The sequence below is a fragment of the Cryptomeria japonica genome, chromosome 4 (assembly GCF_030272615.1).
Source record: "Cryptomeria japonica chromosome 4, Sugi_1.0, whole genome shotgun sequence".
In the NCBI taxonomy this organism is placed as follows: domain Eukaryota; kingdom Viridiplantae; phylum Streptophyta; class Pinopsida; order Cupressales; family Cupressaceae; genus Cryptomeria; species Cryptomeria japonica.
The window spans coordinates 402,900,079-402,926,460 of NC_081408.1; positions in this window are offsets into that span (position 1 = coordinate 402,900,079).

Here is a 26,382-nt window from a genome sequence, read left to right on the forward strand (position 1 = left end):
TTTCTCAATTTGTCCTAATTCTTCTTCCATAGCTTTAATCCAAAATTTATCTTCACATGCCTCATTGATAGATAATGGTTCAATTTGAGAAATAAGACATACCTCTTCATTAGCCAGTCTTCCTCTTGTCATGACTCCTTTAAATTTGCTTCCAATTATCTGATCTTCAGAATGATTCAGTCTTACATACCGGGGTGTCTTAGTCTGTTGTTGTTCTTCAATTACTATGGAATCCTCTGATGGTACCAGAGTAATTGGATCATTATTCTGTACCGGTGGATTTACTGTTGGTTCATTTGTCATAATTTCTGTTATCGGTTTAGAGTCTATATACCTTGAAGTTCCTCTAAATTGTTCATCAATCTTTACATTTGTACTTTCAACAATTTTCTGTAATCTTTTATTTAAACATCTATAAGCTTTACTCTTAGATGAATAACCAAGAAATATTCCTTCATCACTTCTAGGATCAAACTTGCCAATATACTCATCTCTTCTAATATAACATTTACTTCCAAAAATTCTGAAATACTTAAGAGTAGGAGTATTACCAAACCATAGTTCATGAGGGGTCTTACCGGTTTCACCTTTGATGTGAACTTTGTTGAATGTATAGATAGCAGTGCTTACTACCTCTCTCCAGTACACATGTGGTAGATTTGCTTCTGATAACATACTTCTTGCAGCATCCAAAATAGTTCTATTTTTCCTTTCAACAACTCCATTCTGTTGTGGTGTCCGAGGTGCTGATAACTGTCTTTTGATTCCATTTACTTCATAGAATGTATTAAAATCTCTAGATGTGAATTCTTCTCCTTGATCTGATCTTAAACATTTAATTTTCTTACCGGTTTCATTTTCAACCATTGCTTTGAATAGCTTGAACTTCCCAAGTGCTTCTGATTTTTCTCTGAGAAAAGTAACCCAACACATTCTAGAATAATCATAAATAATTAGCATGAAATATCTATCACCTTGTAAGCTTTTAGTTCTAGCTGGACCACATAAATCAGTGTGAATTAAATCAAGAGCATTATTGGATTTTTCTGGAATGCTTTTAAAACTAGCTCTAACCTGTTTTCCAAATTGACATTCCTTGCAAATTGTATTATGAGGTTTCACAATTTTAGGTAGATCTCTAACTGCCTTAGAAGTACTGATTTTTACCATGCAATCAAAATTTACATGACATAGTCTTTTATGCCATAGCCAACTTTCATCTATATGTGCAATTAAGCATGCCTTTTCACTGTTATTCAAATGAAAGATATTACCTCTAGTCTGATTACCAGTTGCAATTTCCAAACCAGTTCTATTCATGATTTTGCATTTTCCATTTTTAAATTGTAACTGAAAACCTTTCTCAACTAATTGACCAACACTTAAAAGATTATGTTTTAATCCTTCAACATAGTAGACATTGTCAGTGTTATGTTTACCATCAAGAGATATTGAACCCTTGCCTTTGATTGAATAGGCTTTGTCATCTCCAAATCTTACTAAATCTCCATTGTATTCTTGAAAGTTCAAGAATTTACCTTTGTCTCCAGTCATGTGATGTGAGCATCCTGAGTCAATAATCCATTCATCCTTTGATTCAACTTTAGCTGCTAGGGCTTGTTCTACTGGTTGAGCAATAGGTACCAATTGATCTTCTATTATAGCAACAAAGACCCATCCGTTGTCTGCTGGATCCTCATCAGAATCATCAGTTACACCTTCGGCAGCAATGTAACAAGATTTATCTTTGTTTTTCTTAAATCTGTATCTTTGATATTCAGGATTAGGTTTGTATGTCCTTCTAGCTTCTTCTCTTAGTCTAGCATGTCTATCAGGGCATCTTGAAGCCATATGACCAATCTTATTGTAGTTGAAACATTTAAAGAGTGCTTTACCTTCATACTTACTTCCAATTGGACCTTTTGGCATTTTTCTTGCAAATAGTGCTTCAAGTTCTTCAAGCTCTTCATTCTCCTTCCTGGTTTCTTCAAGTTCTCTTGCATAAAAGGCTCTCAGTCTGATTTGTCGAAGGATGGAGTAGATGATGTTGATAGGCCAAATCAGTTTTTATAGTAGCAACAGGACCAAATTCCTCAATTTCAAAAGCTGAAAGTTTTCCAATCAATGTATCCCTAGTTACTGATGTATTAGGCATTGTTCTCAACTCATTTATAGCAGTAACCTTCATTTTATATGCTGGTGGCAAACCTCTTAAGATTTTTGAAACAATTTCATCTTCACTCAAGGTTCCTCCACAACATTTGATACCCAAAACAATTTCATTTACTCTTTCCATAAAAGCAGAAATCCTTTCATCTTCTTCCATTTTTCAGATGTTCATACCTGACTCGGAAGCTTTCAAGTTTTGCAATTTTGACTGTGGAATCCCCTTCATTCAATGTTTCCAAATGATCCCAAATAGATTTTGCAGTGGATCTATCTGATAATACCATGATTTGTTGATCTGATAATGCGCTCAAAAGTGCTTCTCTTGCTTTGCAATCATTTTCTTCATCTTTAGCTAAAGTAATGGGAGCAGTCTGACCAGCTACAACAACAGTATAACCATTCTTAGTAACTTCCCAGATGTCTTTACCAATGCAATTCAGATGTGTCTCCATTCTGATTTTCCATATCCCATAGTTGGTTCCATCAAGTTTAGGACTATCCTTTCTGAAATAATTAGTAGACATTGGATCTCCTCAAGTTGTTAAACTTCTGCAAAAGGAGGACTAAGCTCTGATACCAATTGTAGGTCCCGGAGACAACTGAGGGTGGGGGGGTGAATCAGTTGTCTAATAAATTCAAACCAAAAACTTATTAACCAATTTAATGCTTAATACCGGTAAATCAGTTAAGTATGCCGGTAGACAATGTTAATAGAAAATTGCTGTACCGGTAAGAATTAATGCATGAAACATAAGCACAAAGTCATCCACAACACATGACACCAATATTTGTACGTGGAAACCCTGTAAGGGGAAAAAACACGGTGGGAAACCTTACCCACAATCAGATGATACTAGTGCAGATAGTATGTGTACAAAGAGGGGTCTGCACATGCAGAAAGGCCAACAGCCTAGAGCTCACTGCTCAATCACAAATGGGAGTCACACTGACTACAGTTGGATGGTTAAATCCAATGAGAATGTACTGCACAAAATAGCATCTTCATATGCTGGATTCAGTACCGGTGTAATGCTGATATGCTTCTACAAAAACCTAACTTCACCTTCGAATGATGTCTTCGTGTATACCTCTCCTTGATCTCGCATATACCTTCACACAATTCTTTTTTGCATTCCACACTTGATATTACAAATAAGATCTTACGTTTATACCATACCCTAAGACCAATTTTAGTAGGTCAGCTCTACAAGATATTACAATAAAAACATTTTACAAACAATACAATATCCGATGCAATAACCGATTGAACATGTCGGCTTAATGCATTTACAACAATAATAAATCATCTCCATAGCGTGCCATGCTAATCTGGAAAAGATAAGCCTGCCGGTGTAACCCTAGACAACCTGGACCTATTTGCTGGTAAGAGCAAATATGCAAATGAGAATATACCAATGATTATTACTTCAAAGTAAAGTGTCCACATGATGTCTTCGACATTACCGAGTGTCTTCCATGTCAATGCAGGTACCGGTGAACATTATATCTTGTCGGTTAACCATATACCGGTAACTATTTGCCGATGAATGTTGCTGGATCTCCAAAGTAGGTGTATTTAGCAGGTGTTGACATCAATGACAAAACCATACCAAAATACCAACACTCACAGGGTGATTACTTTTTCCCACTATGACAGGCCCGCTAAAGGTACACAAATCTCAAATTTAGAAAAAGCTTCGAGGGTCGAGATTTCTGATTGTCTATGTAGACAAGAGCATACTCTCCTACCTCTTAGATTTTTCTAAAAACACAAAAGACAGATGTGTTCATTAACCAGATAAAAATTTAAGTGCCTAAAAAATGAATTTAGATAATACACGATGTTCACTTGAATTTTCTCAAGCAACCTGCAAAAATAATGAATCAGTAGTCATATTGTTTTTGTGCGACAAGCATATTCTTTGACAAGCGTTCTGCAAAAAACCTGATTAGGCTGTCAAAATTTCTCAGAGAAATAGGCAACAAGCCAGGGTTAGCATTAGTATCATCAATATTCAATAAAGAACCTTAAGAATGCAGTATTTTTTTAACACAAAAATAGAGAATACCATACGAGTATTCTCACCAGGCCGTACGATAATTCATGACACACAGTACGATACCTGGAATTTGTCGTTCGAGCCTTTGTGAAAACTTGTACGAGTTTTTGCAGAAACTGTATGGAAAAAATCCAAAAAATAAATTTGAAAAATAAAAGAAAGTTAATCTACAAGGCCGAAAGATGTAGTCTTGAGCCCCAAGGTGGGCACCAAAAATGTGTGTGTGAAAAGTGGATAAGTATCTGCAAGCTGTAAGACACAACATTTCAATTAAGTCATTGCATGCATGGTTAGACATATATAATCATGAATATAAAAAACCATAACAAATCGACCTATTACCTTCTAAAAGATGCGAGTATAGACTTGCTCTCAGATTTGTCTAAGAAATACCAGTGACTAGACTACACCAAGACGAAGGATTTAATCTATATGAGCACAAGAATAAGCTAAATGGATGCAAGATTAAGCTAGATATGCAAGATTAAGCTAGATATGCAAAATTAAGCTAGATGAATGAATATTAAGCTAAATGAAATCAAGGAATCATAATTAAACTAAATATGCAAAAATCTAAACTAAGATGCAATAATCTCAAAGCACAATATCTTCAATGACTAGAGCAAAAACTGCATAATAACAATAAATCTCTAGTGTGTTTTGAATGAGAGATGAAGGCAGAATTTATAGAGACTCAAAAGAGAGACCAATGGTCAAGATCGATTAGCAATGAGTGGTTGAGATTCTTCAAGAAAAAGCACAATTTAGGATAATTGAAATAATTGACAGATTAGATTCAGTTAATCTTGATATAGATTCCAATTATAGTTTGATTGAATGCATTCAAATTATAAGTCTGAGTTTGCATTGGAGATTAAATTTAGGTGATTCCATGCACTTGAGATAAAAATAGGCGATTTCATGCACTTTTCTTTAATTTATTCAAGATTTTTATTTAGAAGAATCCTTTTTAATGCAACTGAACTTCTTTTCTCAAAAGCTTTGAGTCTTAATTTTAGAGAGAATGATTAATTCAATTTAATTGCTTTTTCTAATTTCTCAAGTTATCTCAACTTTAGAAATAGAAATATCTTAAGTTTGATTGCTTCTCTCAATTTAGAGAGTCACCATAGGCAATCACCATTTTAGAGAGTCTGCCAGCCTCTCCATTGCCTTCCCTATAAATATGGCTAATCCGAAATTCATCAAAAGTGGCAAGCAGCACCAGAATCGGTTGAAGCCACTGGTTAAGGTGCCAACTAGGGGTGTTGTTACAACAGACCGCATTAACCACATTTAGTGAGTCTCCCTCCAGATGAATTCTCTGCACCCCAAGCTCCATCCCTAGCTGCAGTACTCTTAAAGCCACTATGAATTCAGCTTCGTTGTTAGTGGCAACTCCAATCTTTTCAGAGATTTATTTTATACAAATACCAGCGAAATTCCTCAATATAAACCCAATACCACTTTGAACCGGGTTACCAATAGAAGCACCATCAAAGTTTACCTTAAACCACCCAGGCTCTGGTGCTTCCCATTTAACACCCAATCTTGGATTGACCTAATCCACTAGGGATCCCTTGCCAAAAAGTAGAGGAATGAGCAGATTTGGAAGTGCCAGCTTAATCTTCCAATCCCAGTCTATATATATATATTTTTCTTTAATGATTTGGATTGAGCAGCCTCATTCAAGAGCTCAGTCAGATGGTTCTCAATTTTCCCACATAGAGTCGTTAAGCTCATCTCTTTTCTCTGAAAAATTCTGCGATTCCTTTCTTTCCAAATTTCCCCAAATCAGAAGAGATGGTAAAATATAAAGTAAAGATGATAAATTTATTTATTAATTAAATATGCTAGGATATTTAATTAAATAAATAGGATAATTGATCAAAATGATTTACTTGGAATGATTTAATTAATATAGAGTGATTAACTTGCCATGTAACATTAATGATTGAAGAATTAATTATTTAGGTGCTCAAGGTTGATTTAATTGCCTTTGGTTAGGACCTTGGTGATGTTGTCGAGAATAGGGGCCCATGGTTTAGATGACCATTTTTAGGGTATTACACCGATGAACAACTCACATCACAAATTCCATTGTTTCACCTTTAAAGTTGCATTTTTCCCAATTCAGTCAAAAGTAAAATTTCAATAATCACTCTGTATATATCCAAGTTGACAAGAGAATATGTAGAGCTCTTTCTGTTTATGCTCTCATTCCAGTGACAACTTTCAAACAAAGGGCCCTACATGGAAAACTCATTGTATAGAAAAAAACAAGATATACATATGGGTATCTTGACCTAGAAATTTTTGATCAAACTCATAAATAGAAATAATTAGAAATTTTGATAGCAATGATAGGCCACTGATAAACCTTATTTGCTATTTTGAAGGAACTTAATAATTTATTGTTTGCATTTCTAAGTGTATTATTTTAGCTATATTCTAAAACTGGGAAAAAATAAAATGAATGAAATGGATCCTGCGTACCATACCATATGATCTGCTTGAAATCCAATTGAAGAAGTCATGTATAAAGCTTGAAAATACTGCATTTACTAGCATCTTTCCCATCAGTATCAAAATGGACACCCACCAAAGCATAATGGATGAAGGAAATTTTGTCAAATGTTACAGTTAAGTTGCAAAACAAATCTACAAAATTGCCACATCCATTAAATTAGCAATGAAATCCCTCCTTCCTTTATTGGCAGTTTTATTTGGGTAGTTAGCCCACTTGTAGTGAGAAATTCTAGCAACAAAGAATCTTGTAAAAATTACCTTAATTGGTGTCACCCTAACAACTATTTTCATATTGAGAACTAACATTCTCCATGGTTTTTCCCTTCTTGGGTTTTCCATATCATATCTGGTGTTTCATATGTGTGTGATTTCATCTTAATATCTATTCATGGTTAAAGTAGTCTTAAGTTTATGGATTTGTTTTTGTGGGAAAAGTAATATAATGTTAATTGATAATTGATTCACCCCCACTCTCAGTTGTCTAGAACAATAAAACAAGGTAGTGACATTGCTGTTGAAATGTGGTGACTAATCAGCAAAGTACTGTACACTCAGCACGTATCCTCGCTGGGGTCTGGGGCCGGGTCGGGCCCTGGGTAGGGGTTTGGGGGCGGTAGCCCCCGAGAAAAGTGGGGGTTCAGGGGTGGGAGCCCCCGAGAAAAATTTTTTTGGGTATTTTTTTTGATGAAAACCGACATTGTAATAAAACCCTAAAAAGGCCGACTTTGTTTGTTGCCCTAAAAACACATGTTATAAGCAGCTGGGATGCTTAAGGCATTGTAAGGTTGATGTACTATTTTTACTGGATAATAAGAAAGATTAGACGACTGTGTATGGTGGACGTAACCCATTCTGGGTGAACCACGTTAAATATCTGTGTTATCTGTGTCCTGTTTTATTTCTTTATCTTTTGTATTTAAATCTGCATATAATTGCTAGTTCATATTTGCTTCAGATCTGCTTGAAACCCTAACAATTGGTATCAGAGCGAGGTTTTCTGTAAATTGGCAGGACTTTCAGATTTGAGTGGGAGCAATGGAGGATTCCAAATTCAAGGTCAAAAAGTTTAATGACCAGAATTATCAGTTATGGAAAATGCAGATGGAGGATTACCTATACCAAAAGGATTTGTGGCGGCCATTGGAAGGAAAGGCAAAGAAAGCAACCACAATGTCAGATGAAGAGTGGGACATTTTAGATAGAAAGGCACTGGGATCCATTTGATTGTGCCCTGCACCGTTTGTAGCATTCAATATAATAGAAGCAAAAACGGCTGTAGATTTGATGGCAACATTGGCTAAGTTGTATGAGAAACCCTTAGCTTCGAATAAGGTATTTCTTATGAAGTGTGAGGGAGGATCTGTAGCGGAGCACTTAAATGAGTGAGAGAGGATCTGTAGCGGAGCACTTAAATGAATTTAATACAATTACCAGTCAATTGTCTTTGGTAAAATTTACCTTTGCAGAAGAGGTTAGGGTTCTCTTGATTTTATGTTCTTTGCCAGAAAGCTAGAATAGCTTGGTTATGGCTGTAAGTAACTCTGTCTCTGGTAAAAATACTTTGGTATTTGATGATATTGTTGGTGTTATCCTGAGCGAGGAAATGCGAAGGAAAAGCACAGGTGAGACTCTAACATCATCGGGTAGTGTTTTGAATGTGGAGAATAGAGGAAGATCAAAGGAAAGAGGAAAAGGCCCTTGGAATGAGAAGTCACAAGGGAAGTCAAAGAAAGGACGCTAACAATCTAGAGGAAAGAAAGATTGCTGGTACTGCGGAAAGCCTGGTCATCTAAAGAAAGACTGTTGGTCTAGAAAAAATAAAGAAGGAGACAAAAATGAAAATGACAGTAAGGAAGCTAATATTGCAAGTAATACATTACAAGATGCTTTAATCTTATGTTTGGATAATGTTAATGATTCTTGGGTAATAGATTCTGGGGCTTCATTTCATGCTACACCCCATAGAAAATATTTTCTAGATTATGTTCAAGGTGATTTTGGACAGGTATATTTGGGTGATGATGAGCCCTGTCAAATTGTTGGAAAAGAAAAGAAAAATATCAAGTTGCAGAATGGTAATGACTGGTTTCTGCAGGAGGTAAGACATGTTCCTAATTTAAGAAGAAATTTAATTTTTGTAGGACAACTAGGTAGTGAAGGTTGCATAGTTACCTTCTCAAATAGTATGTGGAAGGTCATTAAAGGATCATTAGTAGTAGCTAAAGGTGCGAAGGTAGGCACATTATATCTATGTACTGGTAATACTTACTCTACCTTAGCTGCTACAGATAAAGTTACTGCAGGGACAACAACAATAGATGTTGCAAGAACAGATTCGATAATGTGGCACCATAGGCTTGGGTGTCATGCCCAACTTTTGGGCACGAACGGAATAATTTTTTTTTTTTTTTTAAAATTACTTAATTTAGAACGACTTACTTAACTAAGTTAATGCAAATCTAGTTTGGTCTTAACTATGTTTTGAATGAATCAAACAATTAAATTAATCGGGCGATAAAATTTTGCAAGTTATAAGCGAGCTAATATTTCTACAAGAAGTTATCACTAATCTCCATTATTAAATAATTAATTTTCCCTTAGCAATTAATCTCAAATGAAATACATGATCTTTAATTTAGTTGATCAATAATCTCTTATAGTTCTTTAACTACCTAGGGTCTAAATTTAATTTCCCCTAACTCTTTGATTAAATTAACCCACTAAATAAAATATTCATTAATGAAGAAGTGTCTAATAAATTTCAAGATAAATGGACTAACAGGGCACTACATGAATCGTTATGTTTACCCAAGGGTTTATCCTACTCAACGTTTAAATTTAAAAGAATAATCCTTATTTTACAAATAACTATTTGATTCCAAATAAATAAAGAAATTAAACCACTTATATATATATATATATATATAATTACCTATAAACTTATACATATGCTTATGAATATATTCAAAAGGAGGGTGGGGTTTTTAATTTATTATATTATTTAACCCCTTTTTAACACACTCCCCACCACACACATACTTATTTTAAATTCTATGTGTGTTTGCCCTAACCCGAAACTAGGGTTAGGGCAAATAAGTTAACATCTATATTCTTTTTTTTGTGCTGTGAGTGTGTGTGAATGGCCTTTCATTTTTTTTTTTTGTGTGTGTGTAGGTGTGGGAGTGGCGGCCCAAGCATCTAACCCATGGCAGAGCCGAAGGGAGGAGGGCAGAGAGAGAGTCGAGCGGCCAAAGGAGATGGTGGCGGCGGAGGAGGGTTTTCTTTGAGTGTGGAGTGAGCGGCAGTGGGCGGGGGTTTCCCCCGGGCGCCACTATGTTTATCCACAGTGCGGCTGAGCGCCGTCCACTGTGGGTAAACACAGTGGTGGCCAGGAGCCACCACCACTGTGGTTGCCCGCAGTGGGGGACCCGGTGTCGCTCACTGTGGTTTCCCACAGTGACGGCACCGAGCCCTCCACTCTGCGCAGCCATAGTGGGAGCACGACCGCGCGTCGTTCCTTGTTTTCACAGGGGTTCGGCCCTTTGGGTTATTAAAATCTTTTTTTTTTTATTATTATTTTTTTTTAAAAGGTGTTTACAAAATGTAAAACAAAATCATACAAACATATATATATATATATATATATAAATCCATTTTTTTTGTTTAAAGGATTAACATGCAATAATTTTCTATAAGGCATGAACCAGCTTTACATATAACAGATTATCAGAATAACATTTAAGGAAATAAAATGTTTATATATATATATATATATATTTTGCTACTTTTTAATCTATGACCCATTTAGGCTTTTATTTGAGTTTATTATTTCTGTGTATCTTTAAAATGCATATAACATTTTCCTAATATTACTTCCAGATTGAATAATGAGGAAAAATATATATTTTTTTGTAGGCAAATTTAAGACTAGAAACTATATGCTATTTTTTTTTCTATGAAATAAACTACTACTATAGGGTTTATTTTCTATTTTAAATGAAAGTAAAAATGACAGATTTAATTAGATTTGCAGCAGCATAAATAACATAAAGGAATATGTAGTAACAACAATTTTTATTTTTCAGAATACACAAATATGTATCTACTTCTTTTTTTTTTTGCAAAACATGAAGATTTAAATACAAGCTAATACATTTCTGCTTTCTCTTTTGCAATACTAACATAAGTAGGAAAAATATATTTCTTTGGCAATTTTAAGTGCAAGGTAAATAAGAATACAAATGGGTTTGAAAACCCAACAACTAATTCCCTTCCATAGGAATATGATTAACATAAATACACTTCTTTTTTTTGAAATAAATCCAACATAGCTCACATCTTTTCTTTTATTTACAAGCTAATATTGAATACATATTCTTCTTTAAAACTTTTCTGCAACACAAAAACAGCAACAAAGCTCTTTATTCCTTCTTTTCCCATCCAAAGCAACCTTCAATAAAATACAACTTTGACCATGGAGAGCTCACCTCCCAGCCTAGGCTTACTAGAAGCCACCCCCGAGCTTGGAGAACCAAGCACTAGACGGGTTAGAAACAAGCAAACAACACATCAAAATAAGGCAAACACTCAACATACATCTTCCCTTCCCAAGCTACACTTTCACCACATTTTGTGATGATCATTCCATGGGTGGAAGTGGACCAAGTACCATTGGGGAGATTGCAAGCCAAAAATTACAACTCAAGCCACCTCATGGCAATACAAAATACAACAAAGATACATCTCCATACCTTATGCCCCCCCGAAGGCTCAAAGGCCATATTTTCTCCCCTTATGACCCCCAAATGCATACACAAGGTTATGCAGCAAGGGTCACAAAGGACACCCTTGAGATCACTCTCCATAAGGAGAGCCTCTCACCCAAGGCTGTCATACTCCTTCCACCCCAAGACCATCTTACTCCCCCAAGAGTAGGAGATCTTGGACACTCCCAAAACAAGAACACATAAACAAAAAAAAAACATAGAAATGAAAACTTGCATTTTTTTTTCTCCAACAACAATTTACATAAACACATCTCTTTCAACAAGCATCTCTTTCCTTCAACAAAACAACATAAACAACATAAATAAGAGGAAATAAAACCAACCTTATTCTGCCAATAGGTATGTTAGATTTAGTTGGGGATGAGCTGCCCAAATCCACACAAACTTTTCTCCAATCCTTCCCAAAAATTCTATTCTACCACTAATTTTCAAAACAATGCAAAATCTCCAACAATGGAGAGTGGGTGATTACTCACTAAGTCGCTAATCCTTGCCTAAGAAGGCCTCTCACACATTTCCCAACCCCTTGGGTGAGATGAGAGTTCCCATTGGTTGCTCTTCCCAAACTCTTACACATTACTAAAACTGGAAAGGGAAAAGGTGAGAGAAGATGGGGAAGAGAGTTTGACATCAAAAGGGAAGGTTGTCTATCCTAGGAGGAACTTTCTAAGTTGAATTTTCGCTCACCTTGGAAAAACCATTTTTTGAGGTGACTAAACAGTCACATGGGAGTAGTCACATGTTTCAAAATACCCCTAACCCATAGGTATACCCTTTAGACCTTCGGAAAAACCCTAAAACTGACCCTAGGAGTCCATTTAACCCCTTAGAAACCCAACTGAAGTTTATCTACGGGTCAAACCTGAGTTGACCACTCCCAAGAATTCCTACCCAAGGCAAATTTGTGACCACACTCATGTGTTTGAATGGCTTTGGTAGAAGCAAAACTCCCTCCAAGAGACAAGTCAAAATCAATGACACTAATCATCACATGTGTCAAGTGACACAATAAAATACAATATAAAAATCACACATGGAATTTGTCTCTTGTAGGTTTACACAATTAAATAAAATCAAATTAACACACATGCATAATTTACTTCACAAATAAAATACATTACAAACGGGGTGTTGTCTCTCCAAATAGACAACCCCTGGCTTAACAAACGTACATTGGTCTAGGTTTGGTTCTCCATATAAATTCCATGGTCACATGGATAATTTTCCTGCGCATCTCAATTAACACATTAGTGATTCCAAATAATCACAATTATACATAATTAAATACATGGATTTCATTGCACATCAAACACTCATACATTGGCAACAATAATTCAATATCTCATTCAATTAAATTCGATTTCACATAAGCGATTAACATAATTCTCAAAATTGATCCATTCATAAAGTAAGCATCATTTTTCTATCATCAAAATGAAGTCCTGCAATTCCAATAATGACATTCACCATTTCAAAATAATTCTATTCTAGCAACATATAAAGTTTCATAATCATCAAGCATAAAATAGAGCATCATCATATGTCAATGTGATCCAAATCATGGAATCATATAGTTTCTAAATCCATAAAGCATAAAATAAGCATCCATAATAGTCTCAATATGCAAATAACTGAAAATGTCAAACTGAGTCAGGGTAGGGCCTCACACCCTCCCCCTCTAGGCATGAACTTCCTCCTGGAGTTCATCAAAAAGGTGGGGGTACTGTGATCTCATACGTGCTGCATCCTCCCATGAGGCTGTGACCTCATCATAGCAATCCCACTGGACCCTAACCTGGTCCAGCTCTCGACTTCGAAGGCCCAGCGTCCGGCGTGCCAAAATGTGAATGGGCTCCAAAGCTAGCTGCCCATCCGACTCCACCTGCAAGGCATCCCAATCTAGAATATGAGACTCATCATAGATATACTTCCTCAAAACTGAAACATGAAACACATCGTGGATGCGTGACAGGCTAGGTGGCAATGCTAAGTGGTAGGCAACTGGTCCTATCCTCTCAAGGATCTCAAATGGCCCTACAAATCGAGGTGCGAGCTTAGAACCCTTTCCATATCGGATTGGACTCTTATGCGGTCGCACTCTCAAGAAGACTCTGTCTCCAACCAAGTAGCTACGATCTATCCTCTTCGCATCTGCATATTTCTTCTGTCTATCCTGTGCCTCTCTAAGATGCTGCCTAATCAAGTCCACCTGCTTCTCCATATCCCGAACTATCTCTGGACCAATAGCAACTCTGTCCTCTATGCGGTCCCAACTCAATGGTGTCCTACAAGGTCGTCCATATAATGCCTGATAGGGTGGCATCCCCAAGGACGTGTGATGCCCATTGTTATAGGCAAACTCCACTAAGGGAAGGTACTCTTCCCATCTGGTCTGGTGATCCATGACATACATGCAAAGCATATCCTCTAACACCTGATTAACCCTCTCTGTCTAGCCATCCGTTTCCGGATGGTAGGCTGTACTGAAATTGAGCTTGGTACCCATAGCTTCCTGTAATGCCTTCCAAAAGGAAGATGTGAAGAGGGAATCCCTGTCGGAAATGATCTTGCGTGGAACACCATGAAGTCTGACAATGTCTCGCAAAAACACCTGTGCTACTGCTGGTGCTGTGAAGGTGGTACGAACTGGTGAAAAGTGGGCCACTTTGGTCAACTTGTCAACCGTCACCAAGATAGCATCATGGCGATGAGATGACATAGGGAGACCAATGATGAAATCCATAGATATAGTATCCCACTTCCACTCTGGTATAGCATGAGATTGGAGCAACCCACCTAGATGGTGGTGCTCCGCCTTTACTCTCTGACACTCAAGGCATCGGGCTACCAACTCGGCAATAAGCTGTCGCATTCCTGGCCAATGGTATAATTCCCTCAAGTCTGCATGCATCTTCTTGACCCCGGGATGTGCTGCATAAGGAGCTCTATGAGTCTCTGTGATAATGAACTCCCGCAATCCCCCAGAAGAAGGTACATAGATGCGCCCTCTATGGCGTAATAAACCATTGGACTCTAAGGAATAATCCACATATTTCCCTTCTAAAGTCTCTTGAGATCGTATAGCCTGGCAAACCTCTAAATACCATCTGTCCTCTGGCAACTACTGCATGATCCGATCTCTCAAATCCGTGCTCATAGATATGGTGTATACCTCATGACGTCTCCTACTCAAAGCATGTGCAACTACATTTTCTTTCCCTTTGATGTAGTGAACGTCAAAATGGTACTCGCACAAGAATTCCATCCATCTCCTCTGACGTGCATTAAGATTCAGCTGAGTGAATATGTACTGAAGGCTCTGATGGTCTGAGTGCAACTCAAAATGATGACCCAAAAGGAAATGTCTCCATCTCACAAGTGCATGCACTACTGCTGCAAGTTCAAGGTCATGAGTAGGGTAATTAAGCTCGTGAGTCTTGAGTTTCCTAGACTCAAAAGCTATAGCTCTGCCACCCTGCATAAGGACTGCTCCTAAACCCTCTAGCGAAGCATTTGTGCAAACCATGAAATTAGCTGAAGGATCTGGTACTACAAGGATAGGTGCGGTAGTAAGTGCCTTTTTAAGTTCCTGAAAGGCCTTCTCGCATTTCTCCGTCCACTCAAATTTCTTCCCTTTGCACTGAAGAGAAGTAATAGGATGAGCAACTTTAGAGAATCCCTCAACAAAACGTCGGTAATAACCTGCTAAGCCCATGAAGCTCCTAACCTCTGTCACACTGGTAGGCGCTGGCCAATCCATAATGGCTCTGATCTTCGATGGGTCTACTGAGATCCCATCACCGGATATAACATGACCAAGGTACCTGACCTTTGTTCTAAAGAAAGTGCACTTCGACAAACTGCCGTACAACTGATTATCCCTCAAACACTGTACAACCTGTCTCAGGTGCTCCTCATGTTCCTCCTCATTCCGTGAATATATCAATATGTCTTTGAGAAACACAATCACAAAATGGTCGAGGAATGTGCGGAATACTCCATTCATGAGACTCATGAAAACTGCTGGGGCATTCGTAAGACCAAATGGGACCACGGTGAACTCATACTGGCCATATCTAGTGCGAAATGTGGTCTTGTGGATATCACTATCCACTATCCTCAACTGATGGTACCTTGACTTTAGATCAATCTTGGAAAATACTTTGGCACCCTGAATTTGGTCAAATAAATCATCGATCTTGGGTAATGGATATCGGTTCTTGATAGTTACTTTGTTCAACTGACGGTAATCCATGCACAATCGGAGAGATCCATCCTTCTTCTTCACGAAGATGACTGGTGCACCCCAAGGAGATACACTAGGGCGAATGTGGCCCTTCTCTAGGAGTTCCTCAAGCTATATCTTGAGCTCATTAAGCTCATTTGTGGTCATCCTATATGGTGCTCTGGAAACTGGTTCGGCTCCTGGAACAAGGTCTATATGAAAATCAATCTCTCTACGGGGCGGCATACCGGGTAACTCTGAAGGAAATACATCTGAAAATTCCTTAAGGATAGGATGGTCGTCAATAGATGGTTCCTTTTCCTCTTCTTCTTCTCTATCACTAATAGTGATGGCAAATAACTGACATCCCTTTCGCATGCTCCGCTTAAGCTGCATGGCGGAGATCATACGAAGAGACACGGGTCTCTAAATTCCAGTGATCACTATGGGAGAACCATGATCATCCTCACACTCGATCATTTTCAGGCGACAATCCATCTTGGCTCTGTGGGCATAAAGCCAATCCATTCCAAGTATGATGCCATATGATCCGAGTGGTGTAACTCTAAGGTCTACTATGGTGGTGGTATTACCAATCTGAAGCTGACAACCCTTAACCTCTGATTCCACTGACACTCTAGCCCCTGAAGCTAATTCCACTTCCCAACTGACCTCTTGTCTAATTGCCACTAGCCCGCAATGCTCCACAACCAATGGAGATATAAAAGAGTCAGTAGCTCCTGAATCAAACAATATAGATACACTGCTACCTCTAATCATACTTGCTACCTCAATAACCGTGGCCTGATGCTCTGCCTGGCGGTTGTCAACCACTGCGAAGACCCTATGGGACTTGCCCATATCCCCAACTGTCGGCTCTGATGCTTCCATCCTCTGATTCCCTACCATCTGACCTTGAGGACACTCTCTCGCCATGTGTCCCATGGCTCCACATGTGAAGCAAGCACCACGTGCCTGAAACTGCACTCCCTGTGGTCTGGAGAAAGACTGTCCCCCTGTCCTACTAGAACCACTGTACCCACCTCTGGAAGACTGCTGAGTCCTCGCCAGAGGTGTGTAAGAAGCCCGAGATCTCTGATCTCGCCTCTGACCCTGTGACTACCACTGCTTGGGCTTTGTGCCCTGCTGACTCTGTGGAGGCCTTTGCCTCTGGTTTTGCTGTGACTGCTGCGGAGGGGGGGGTTTGGAGAACCCCGATGTGTGTCTGTTGTTACCTTTCCAATGGGGTTTTTGAAACCCATAAGTCTGTGGTTTAGGGTTACGGTTCTAGAACCGATCCTTCGAGTCCTAAGGTCTGACCTGAATCTCCTCGGCTATCAAAGCCTTCTCCACGGCAACCCGAAGGCTCCCTGGAGCGGCCATCCTCACTGGTCCTGCTATGCCGGAATTCAATCCTCTGATAAATCGGTTGATGAGAAGCTTCTCATCTTTCAGGTAGTCTACGTACGGTAAGAGTTCAAAGAACTTGTTCTCGTACTGGGTCACTGAAAGACCCTTCTACTGGAGGTCATGAAACTCATCCACCCTACGTTGTCTGAAATGCTCTGATAAATACCTCTTCCTGAATCTCTCTATGAAAATCTCCCAAGTGAGGGTTTCTATCTCTAAGCCACACTTATACTCTTCCTGTCTCCGCCATGTGGAGGCTGTTCCTCACAATAGGTGAACCGCTGCACGTGCTTTTAGATTGCTCTCATAAGAGCGCAATGCAAAGCACCTATCTAGGCTTAAAAGCCATGCCTCTGCTTCTACCCCGTCGGTAGATCCCCCAAAAGATGGTGGCTGAAGACGCATAACCTCTCTGATTAGATCCCCTGGATCCCGGCATGCCCTCTCAATATACACTGGTGCTACGACTGGAGGTGGTGCTGGTAGGTGAACGGACTCGGGCTCATGCCCAGCCTGACTCTCTATGGGATTAGGAGGTGGACTCCTACTCCGTTCCCATTCTACTGTTCTATGGCTTCCTGAGTTCTGGTTCTCAACATTATGATCTACTGCCGGAAGCCTATCCTGAACTATGCCAATCAGGTTCTGAAGAGCTACCAAGATGTCTCGGTTTGGGTCAACTGATCGTTCGGGAGGAGCTGCTGGGTTCACTTCTTGAACCGATTCCTCCCTAATGACCTCTTCGCGTGCCATGCGTTCATGCCTAGAGCCTCTACCACGTTTGCGAGCTTGTCGCGTAGTTGGAGGCATCCTTTTTAAGAAAATAAAATAAAATGAAATAAATAACTATTTTAGGAGAAATATTTTAGCTAATTTAAAATAAATATAATAAAAATAAATATAATTTAATTAATTAAAAAATTATAGCGAAACGTAATGGAGTAAGGTTCCTAGTGTTGGTAACCTTGCTCTGATACCAAAATGTCATGCCCAACTTTTGGGCACGAACGGAATAAATTTTTTTATTTTTTTTATTTTTTAAATTACTTAATTTAGAACGACTTACTTAACTAAGTTAATGCAAATCTAGTTTGGTCTTAACTATGTTTTGAATGAATCAAACAATTAAATTAATCGGGCGATAAAATTTTCCAAGTTATAAGCGAGCTAATATTTCTCCAAGAAGTTATCACTAATCTCCATTATTAAATAATTAATTTTCCCCTAGCAATTAATCTCAAACGAAATACATGATCTTTAATTTAGTTGATCAATAATCTCTTATAGTTCTTTAACTACCTAGGGTCTAAATTTAATTTCCCCTAACTCTTTGATTAAATTAACCCACTAAATAAAATATTCATTAATGAAGAAGTGTCTAATAAATTTCAAGATAAATGGACTAACAGGGCACTACATGAATCGTTATGTTTACCCAAGGGTTTATCCTACCCAACGTTTAAATTTAAAAGAATAATCCTTATTTTACAAATAACTATTTGATTCCAAATAAATAAAGAAATTAAACCACTTATATATATATAATTACCTATAAACTTATACATATGCTTATGAATATATTCAAAAGGAGGGTGGGTTTTTTATTTTATTATATTATTTAACCCCTTTTTAACACACTCCCCACCACACACATACTTATTTTAAATTCTATGTGTGTTTGCCCTAACCCGAAACTAGGGTTAGGGCAAATAAGTTAACATCTATATTCTTTTTTTTGTGCTGTGAGTGTGTGTGAATGGTGTTTCATTTTTTTTTTTTTTGTGTGTGTGTAGGTGTGGGAGTGGCGGCCCGAGCATCTAACCCATGGCAGAGCCGAAGGGAGGAGGGCGGAGAGAGAGCCGAGCGGCCAAAGGAGACGGCGGCGGCAGAGGAGGGTTTTCTTTGAGTGTGGAGTGAGCGGCAGTGGGCGGGGGTTTCCCCCGGGTGCCACTGTGTTTATCCACAGTGCGGCCGAGTGCCGTCCATTGTGGGTAAACACAGTGGCGGCCGGGAGCCACCACCACTGTGGTTGCCCGCAGTGGGGTACCCGGTGCCGCTCACTGTGGTTTCCCACTGTGACGGCGCTGAGCCCTCCACTGTGCACAGCCACAGTGGGAGCACGGCCGCGCGTCGTTCCCTGTTTTCACAGGGGTTCGACCCTTTGGGTTATTAAAATCCTTTTTTTTTTATTATTATTTTTTTTTAAAAGGTGTTTACAAAATGTAAAAAAATATCATACAAACATATATATATATATATATATCCATTTTTTTTGTTTAAAGGATTAACATGCAATAATTTTCTATAAGGCATGAACCAACTTTATATATATATATATATTTATATAAATATATGTGTAAATAGATTTAGTAAAATACATTCTTGTTTTTTTATTTGTTTTATAACAGATTATCAGAATAACATTTAAGGAAATAAAATGTTTAAATGTATATCTATATATATATATATATATATATATATATATATATATATATATATATATATTTTGCTACTTTTTAATCTATGACCCATTTAGGCTTTTATTTGAGTTTATTATTTCTGTGTATCTTTAAAATGCATACAACATTTTCCTAATATTATTTGCAGATTGAATAATGAGGAAAAATATATATTTTTTTGTAGGCAAATTTAAGACTAGAAACTATATGCTATTTTTTTTTCTATGAAATAAACTACTACTATAGGGTTTATTTTCTATTTTAAATGAAAGTAAAAGTGACAGATTTAATTAGATTTGCAGCAGCATAAATAACATAAAGGAATATGTAGTAACAACAATTTTTCTTTTTCAGAATACACAAATATGCATCTACTTCTTTTTTTTTTGCAAAACATGAAGATTTAAATACAAGCTAATACATTTCTGCTTTCTCTTTTGCAATACTAACATAAGTAGGAAAAATATATTTCTTTGGCAATTTTAAGTGCAAGGTAAATAAGAATACAAATGGGTTTGAAAACCCAACAACTAATTCCCTTCCATAGGAATATGATTAACATAAATACACTTCTTTTTTTTGAAATAAATCCAACATAGCTCACATCTTTTCTTTTATTTACAAGCTAATATTGAATACATATTCTTCTTTAACACTTTTCTGCAACACAAAAACAGCAACGAAGCTCTTTATTCATTCTTTTCCCATCCAAAGCAACCTTCAATAAAATACAACTTTGACCATGGAGAGCTCACCTCCCAGCCTAGGCTTACTAGAAGCCACCCCCGAGCTTGGAGAACCAAGCACTAGACGGGTTAGAAACAAGCAAACAACACATCAAAATAAGGCAAACACTCAACATACATCTTCCCTTCCCAAGCTACACTTTCACCACATTTTGTGATGATTATTCCACGGGTGGAAGTGGACCAAGTACCATTGGGGAGATTGCAAGCCAAAAATTACAACTCAAGCCACCTCATGGCAATACAAAATACAACAAAGATACATCTCCATACCTTATGCCCCCCCAAAGGCTCAAAGGCCATATTTTCTCCCCTTATGACCCCCAAATGCATACACAAGGTTATGCAACAAGGGTCACAAAGGACACCCTTGAGATCACTCTCCATAAGGAGAGCCTCTCACCCAAGGCTGTCATACTCCTTCCACCCCAAGACCATCCTACTCCCCCAAGAGTAGGAGATCTTGGACACTCCCAAAACAAGAACACATAAACAAAAAAAAAACATAGAAATGAAAACTTGCATTTTTTTTTTTTTCTCCAACAACAATTTACATAAACACATCTCTTTCAACAAGCATTTCTTTCCTTCAACAAAACAACATAAACAACATAAATAAGAGGAAATAAAACCAACCTTATTCTGCCAATAGGTATGTTAGATTTAGTTGGGGATGAGCTGCCCAAATCCACACAAACTTTTCTCCAATCCTTCCCAAAAATTCTAATCTACCACTAATTTTCAAAACAATGCAAAATCTCCAACAATGGAGAGTGGGTGATTACTCACTAAGTCCCTAATCCTTGCCTAAGAAGGCCTCTCACACATTTCCCAACCCCTTGGGTGAGATGAGAGTTCCCATTGGTTGCTCTTCCCAAACTCTTACACATTACTAAAACTGGAAAGGGAAAAGGTGAGAGAAGATGGGGAAGAGAGTTTGACATCAAAAGGGAAGGTTGTCTATCCTAGGAGGAACTTTCTAAGTTGAATTTTCGCTCACCTTGGAAAAACCACTTTTTGAGGTGACTAAACAGTCACATGGGAGTAGTCACATGTTTCAAAATACCCCTAACCCATAGGTATACCCTTTGGACCTTCGGAAAAACCCTAAAACTGACCCTAGGAGTCCATTTAACCCCTTAGAAACCCAACTGAAGTTTACCTACGGGTCAAACCTGAGTTGACCACTCCCAAGACTCCCTACCCAAGGCAAATTTGTGACCACACTCATGTGTTTGAATGACTTTGGTAGAAGAAAAACTCCCTCCAAGAGACAAGTCAAAATCAATGACACTAATCATCACATGTGTCAAGTGACACAATAAAATACAATATAAAAATCACACATGGAATTTGTCTCTTGTAGGTTTACACAATTAAATAAAATCAAATTAACACACATGCATAATTTACTTCACAAATAAAATACATTACAAACGGGGTGTTGTCTCTCCAAATAGATAACCCCTGACTTAACAAACGTACATTGGTCTAGGTTTGGTTCTCCATATAAATTCCATGGTCACATGGATAATTTTCCTGCACATCTCAATTAACACATTAGTGATTCCAAATAATCACAATTATACATAATTAAATACATGGATTTCATTGCACATCAAACACTCATACATTGGCAACAATAATTCAATATCTCATTCAATTAAATTCGATTTCACATAAGCAATTAACATAATTCTCAAAATTGATCCATTCATAAAATAAGCATCATTTTTCTATCATCAAAATGAAGTCCTGCAATTCCAATAATGACATTCACCATTTCAAAATAATTCTATTCTAGCAACATATAAAGTTTCATAATCATCAAGCATAAAATAGAGCGTCGTCATATGTCAATGTGATCCAAATCATGGAATCATATAGTTTCTAAATCCATAAAGCATAAAATAAGCATCCATAATAGTCTCAATATGCAAATAACTGAAACTGTCAAACTGAGTTGGGGTAGGGCCTCACATTGGGCACATGAGTGAGAAAGGGATGAAAACCCTTCACTCCAAAAATCTATTGCCAGGACTAAAGAAGATTGATTTAGAGTTCTGTGAAAATTGTGTTTATGGTAAACAGAAAAGAGTCAGATTTCTCAAGGTTGGGAAAGAGAAGAAGAGTGAGAAGTTAGAGCTTGTACATTCAGATGTATGGGGACCGACTCAGGTATCATCTCTTGGTGGCTCTTGTTATTATGTTATTTTTATTGATGACTCAACTAGAAAAACATGGGTATATTTCCTAAAACAAAAATCAGATGTTTTTGAAACTTTTAAGAAATGGAAAGCTTTGGTTGAGAATGAGACAAGAAAAAAGTTGAAGTGTCTCAAATTAGAAAATGGAGGTGAGTATTGCAGCAAAGCATTTGAAGATTACTGCTCCTTAAATGGGATTCAAAAGCAGAAGATAGTTCCAGGAACTCCACAAGAAAATGGTGTGTCAGAGAGAATGAATAGGACTATCATGGAACGCGCGAGGAGCATGAGATTGCATGCTGGATTGCCCTTACATTTTTGGGCAGATGCTGTACATACTGCTGTCTATTTGATAAATAGAGGACCTTCAACCCCTTTGGATGGTGGTATTCTAGAGGAGGCATGGACTGGTAAAAAGGTAAATTATTCTTTTCTAAAAACTTTTGGTTGTGAAGCTTTTGTCCATGTTGATAAAGAAAATAGAACCAAGCTTGATGCTAAATCTCAGAAACGTACCTTCATTAGATATGGGATAGATGAATATGGCTATCGGTTATGGGATTTTGAAAATAAGAAAATAATTAGAAGTAGAGATGTTATATTCAATGAGAAGGTTATGTATAAAGAACAGATGCAGGAAAAGAAGCATGAACAGGACAAACAAGAATATGTGGTTTTGGATGAGATTCCTAAAAATGAAATGCCACAGGTACCTGATACTCAACAACAACAGATTGTCCCACAAATTCCTGCAAGTGTTAGACGTTCTACGAGGACAAGTAGACCCCCTGAAAGATTTTCTCCTTCTTTGTATTCTATTTTATTAATGGATTCTGGTGAACTAGAAGAATATGAAGAAGCAATGCAGGTAGATGCCAAACAACAGTGGGAGCTAGGCATGAAAGAGGAGATGGACTCCTTGATGAAAAATAAGACTTGGGACTTAGTCCCTTTACTTGCAAAAAAAAAGCCTTGCCTAACAAATGGGTTTATCGGCTGAAGGAGGAGGAAGGAGGTTAGAAAAGATATAAGGCTAGACTTGTGGTAAAAGGTTTTGCACAGAAAAAGGGTATAGATTATGATGAAATATTTTCTCCAGTTGTAAAAATGACTTCAATTAGAACTGTACTTAGTCTTGTTGCTGCAGATGATTTACATCTTGAACAATTAGATGTCAAAATAGCTTTTCTCCATGGAGATTTGGAGGAGGAAATTTACATGTTGCAACCATAGGGATATGAGGTCAAAGGTAAGGAGAACTTGGTGTGCAGGTTGAAGAAAAGTCTATATGGCCTAAAGCAAGCACCCCGACAATGGTATTTAAAATTTGATAGTTTCATGGCTGAACACGGTTATCATAGTTGTCATTTTGATCATTGTGTATATTTTAAGAGATTTGATAATGACAATTATATTATCCTATTGCTTTATGTTGATGACATGCTTGTTGCTGGGTCTAACATGCAACATATAAATGATCTTAAACAGAAATTAGCCAGGTCATTTGCTATGAAGGATTTGAGTGTAGCTAAGCAAATTCTCGGTATGAGGATTACAAAGGACAGGAAAAATAGAACCTTGAATTTGTCCCAAAGTGAGTATATAAAGAAGGTGTTGAAAAGATTTAACATGCAGGATGCAAAAGCAGTTAGTACACCTTTGGCTAGTCATTTCAAATTAACTAAGGAGATGTGCCCAAAGGCACATGAAGAGGTTAATAAAATGTCTAGCATCATGTATTCATCAGCTGTTGGCAGTCTAATGTATGCAATGGTATGCACAAGGCCAGATATTGCACATGTAGAGGGAGTTGTGAGCAGGTTTATGAGTAATCTGAGTATGGAACATTGGAATGCTGTGAAATGGATTCTTTGATATTTGAAAGGAACCACTACGAAGACATTATGTTTCAAAGGATCTAATGCTGCTCCGAGTGAATTTGTTGACTCTGATTTGGTGGGTGATATTGATTCATGGAGGAGTACTATAGGATATGTTTTTACTATAGGGGGAACTGCAGTTAGTTGGATTTCTAGGTTGCAAAAGGTTGTTGCACTTTCAACCACTGAAGCTGAGTATGTTGCTGCTATAGAAGCCAGCAAGGAGATGATTTGGTTACAATGTTTTCTGGAGGAATTGGGTCAGACACAAGAGGATAGCCCATTGTATACTGATAGCCAGAGTGCCATTCATCTTGTGAAGAACTCTACTTTTCATTTAAGGACAAAGCACATTCAGCTCAGGTACCACTTCATTCAGACTGTTTTGGAGGAGGGTCAGTTATGGCTTGAGAAGATTCACACAAGTGAGAATCCTGCCGATATGTTCACAAAGGCAGTTCCACAGGAGAAGTTGATTTCTTCTTCAGTTTCTGTTGGTCTTCTTGATTGATAATTATGGAATTTATACCAGTCGAGTCCTAGTGTTTTATCCAGTGGATGCTACATGTACAGTGGTGTCGTGTAGTATCAGTCTCCAAGTGGGAGATTGTTGAAATGTGGCAACTGATCAACAAAGTACTGTACACTCAACATGTATCCTCGTCGGGGTCTGGGGTCGGGCCGGGCCCCAGGTAGGGGTTCGGGGGTGGTAGCCCCCGAGAAATTTTTTTTTGGGTATTCTTTTTTTTTTATGAAAACCGACATTGTAATAAAACCCTAAAAAGGCCGACTTTGTTTGTTGCCCTAAAAACGCATATTATAAGCGGTCGGGATGCTTAAGGCATTGTAAGGTTGATGTACTGTTTTTGCTGGATAATAAGAAAGATTGGACGACTGTGTATGGTGGACGTAACCCATTCTGGGTGAACCGCGTTAAATCTCTGTGTTATCTGTGTCCTGTTTTATTTCTTTATCTTTTGTATTTAAATCTGCATATAATTGTTAGTTCATATTTGCTTCAGATATGCTTGAAACCCTAACAACTGCAAGAGGATGGAAGAGAAGGAACAAGTCTCAACTTGAACTCCAGTTTGTGTTAGATGTACATGTTGATGGGATGGATAGAAAGTGAAAAGAAACCTATTACACTATAGTTGTATTTATCTCCCCTTAAGGTAAATCTTTCAATTCATTTAAACTAGGTTTTGAATGTAGCAATAGTACTACAAAGTGTGAAGCTCTATTATTAGGATTGAGTTTGGAAGTAAAATATAAAGTAAAGAAATTAAGGGTTATGGGTGACTTAGGATTATTCATCTCACAAATTACAGGGAAATATGCTTCTACAAATAAAATAATAAAAAGAGAAAATAAATTTATGGTTGACTTCTTAAACACCATACCAATTATATTAGAGGACCAAACATTGGTAGGTATTTCAAAGGTAGTGATGCTAAGTTTTTTTCAGCCCCAAACAATATTCATCACTAGTAGGTATTCTAAGATGAGGACAAATTATTGAGAATTTTAAACAACATTGATGAATATGATAATCTAGAAGTAAATTTTCAACATTGCATTGAAAATGAGGATGTTAAGGATAGTATATTCGGTAATGAAATAATATAGTTACAAAGTAATAAGATCCCAAAGAGTTTAGTTTATCTAGAATGAGTACTAGATGGAGGTGATACAAGTTTGACTTAACCCATAGCTACACATGAACAAGATTTAAAAGATATCAATTTCAATGCGAAATATGATGAGAGCCATTTACATTTCATTTTATTGCATATTTGAGTCATTCATATACCTTAATACTCACTTTCATACACCATTTTCATGTCATTTTACTACCTTTGTGACACATACCTAGGTTACATATAAATAAGGAAAAAATAATATTATCT